Raw genomic sequence first — 2,964 nt, forward strand, 5'->3', positions numbered from 1 at the left:
ATACAATTAATTAAATTATCCATTTTTACATTTGAAGAAAGACAACTTACACTTGAGAGGACAATCAAAAGGAAAGCCATCTATCTTGTTTTCCAATAAGCCAAACATGTTTGCAAAAGGTAAGACTTAGACCAAAGCATTGTCTGCTGAAGACTATTGCCATGGTGCCTATGTCAGTCAACTTGCACACATGCTGGTGGATTCCACAGTGTATAGAGTTAAAGTTTCTTATAACAAAACTTGATGTAAAGTTTTCCAATAAAACACACTGATATTAAATTTTTACTTGAAATGCCACTCAGACGCGTGAGGTTCTATCATTTCCTTCAATTTACAAGTTCTCTTATTCTGGAATTTGTTGGCTTTTGTTTGTTTGATTAATATGCAGAAGATGCATAAACACAAGTGCCAATAGTAGATACTAAACCACCATAAAACAACATAGTTGTTAATCAAAACAAGGACATAAAAGTGACTCTGATGATAGAGGAGAAGGGTGATACAACGCCCCAACACAATAATAATTCCACGGTCAAGAGAAACTAAGAACCTTGTGAAAGATATATTATCTGGCATTTGGTTCCTCATCAAAATACTCAAGCTAGAAGTTCAAAAGTTTCTACTTTTCGATCAATATAATATGCGAGTATTTTAATACACACGAGACTAAGTTGCCAAACCATTACTATTCTGAAGGTAAGGGAAAGCTTAGCATGTCAATGTAATCAAAATGTTATACATACTGCAAAAATAAGGATGAAGTGATTTAGTGTTTTTAGTTTGAAAATATAGAATATGGGAAGCAAAATGTTCATTCCTCCATGTGATTTTCCTCTGACTGCTTTTGTGAACCTTGAACTTGGTAGGCCGTGTAAGTGATGGCTCTTTGTATAGCATATAAGGAGCTTTGACCATGTGAATGCTCTGCTCGAGCTCCTTTGTTGTTTCTCTCTGCTCCTTGGCTTTCTTTCCTTTCATCCTGTATGATTTGCCAACTTATGTTAATAGCAAGAACAGGCACATGATAAATTAGAAGAAACGGAAATTAGTGAAGCACAGTCTAAGGAATAGGAACCACTTTGTAATATGTCTCTCCTCCCTATCGACTCTGATTTTATCAATTTTCTTGATGACCTTTGAAGTGTTTTCAGTTACATTCCTGTCATATCTCTCTGGCCTATTACACTTCCTTTCAATATCAAATGTTGAGTCCTTCAAATGATAATTAGTAGCAGGAAAGGAATTTTTAGTATCCAAAGTAAAATAAAATAAAAAAGAAGAAAGTACAGTAGATAAAATTTAATCCAACAAAAAACATATTAATCTCGCTCCCTTCCCGCACTATTCCTCCCCACTAAAAAGAGCGATTGAGAATCTCGAGAACCTTTCCGAGCGTCTGTCTTCACGCCTTTCCATGCAGCCATCTATAAGCTTTAGTCCATTTAACTTTACGAGGAATCCTCTTCATCTTAAAGTTCTCATAGCACTTAGACCTAGAGAACTGAAAGATGTGCACAGAGAGAAAAAACCAGAAAGCATTTCCTTCACTTGATGAACAAACAAGAACTCAAAACAATTCATTTCCTTGCAAAGATTCAACCCCCCCATCCCCCCACTCTTTTCATGATAAAAAGGCAGAGAAAAACAATGAGAAAAAAAAGACCTCAAAACTACACCGTATCTCAATAACATGGTGTTCCATAAAAGAGACAAGCAGAAAGATGATAAATCAATGACTTATTCACTCTAGGACTCAATTGTAGTTGAGCATTAGGTGAAACGAGTTTAATTACTCCTATTATTGTATGTGACAATCAAAAATTGATAAGCTATTTAGTTAGCTTTGAATGAAGTACACCACTTTTCTCAAGGTTAGATCGAGTATTGTCTAAAAAATAATCCTTATAATAGGGCGGGACCGAGGAAAAGAATCACTAGCAGGTTAGTTCTCAAAGGTGGAAGCTTGCAACCAATCTTTCTTCTTTTGTTCTTAACACTTGTCTATGTTCTATCAAATTGTCACTACTTACAAACGCTTTGAAAGACAAAAGGAAAAGGAAGAGAAATTAGAATCCCATAAAACTTAAAGCTCAAGGGAACCTAATGGACTCAGGTATGTTTTCTTGATTAAGTTCCCGATTGAGTGCACAAAAAGGTAAAATCCAAATGTAATGTTTACATATTATGATTACAATATATGTATATTTAACTTGTTACAAGACATGCCTAAATCTTAGTTTGCCTCTTCTCCTTTGTATAATTTGTTTATTCGATAAATTCTTACATTATCAAAAAAATATAAATATCTATGGTACTTATGTCTGATCTATAGAGTTATGGACTAAACCTGCCGGTGTTAGGCTAGATGGAGTGAACCGTTGAAATTTATATGAATCAGTTTCCCATAATAATTTAGCACAAAGAAGAGCTTACACTGAGTAATAGCACTTTGAAATGGTTAGCTCAATTTGCGTAAAAAGGTTATTGTTAGTCCTGCTCAAACAGGAACATATGCATTATAGCCTGACATTAACAAGTCCAAGATTTACGGGGATACTTATCTTGTGATTTCGTCACAGAAAAAAATGAGTCCAGCAAATTAGGTACATTACCATTTTCTTAAACCTAACTATGGCAATCAACAAGGAAAGAAAACTTAATATTCTACCTTTGCGTCATTTTGAACAAATTGAACACCATGGTCTTGATATACAGTTGAGGAACAAAACCAACATGTTTCTAATCTCATTGTGTCGTCCTGTTATATTGTCCTGATTCACTCTGTACCATAAAAAATGCAGTATTAAATTAAAACCAAAACACTTACAAGGACAAATTGATTCAATAAGCAACATTAGAGTTATACACCAAAGGTAAACTCTTAGGGATACTAAAGGAGGAATTCTTATCCTTTCTTGCAGCAAAACGCAGAAATAAATCAAAAACATAGAAGGTAGGAATAAT

General features: G+C 34.4%; 1 pseudogene; it reads right to left on the reverse strand.

Moving 5' to 3' along the window:
• Positions 1 to 811: 811 nt before the first annotated feature.
• Positions 812 to 2,749, reverse strand: LOC129871766 (probable ribosome biogenesis protein RLP24; annotated as a pseudogene).
• Between the last annotated feature and the right edge of the window lie 215 nt (positions 2,750 to 2,964).

Source organism: Solanum dulcamara, chromosome 10 (genome assembly GCF_947179165.1).
Source record: "Solanum dulcamara chromosome 10, daSolDulc1.2, whole genome shotgun sequence".
NCBI classification, from domain to species: Eukaryota; Viridiplantae; Streptophyta; class Magnoliopsida; order Solanales; family Solanaceae; genus Solanum; species Solanum dulcamara.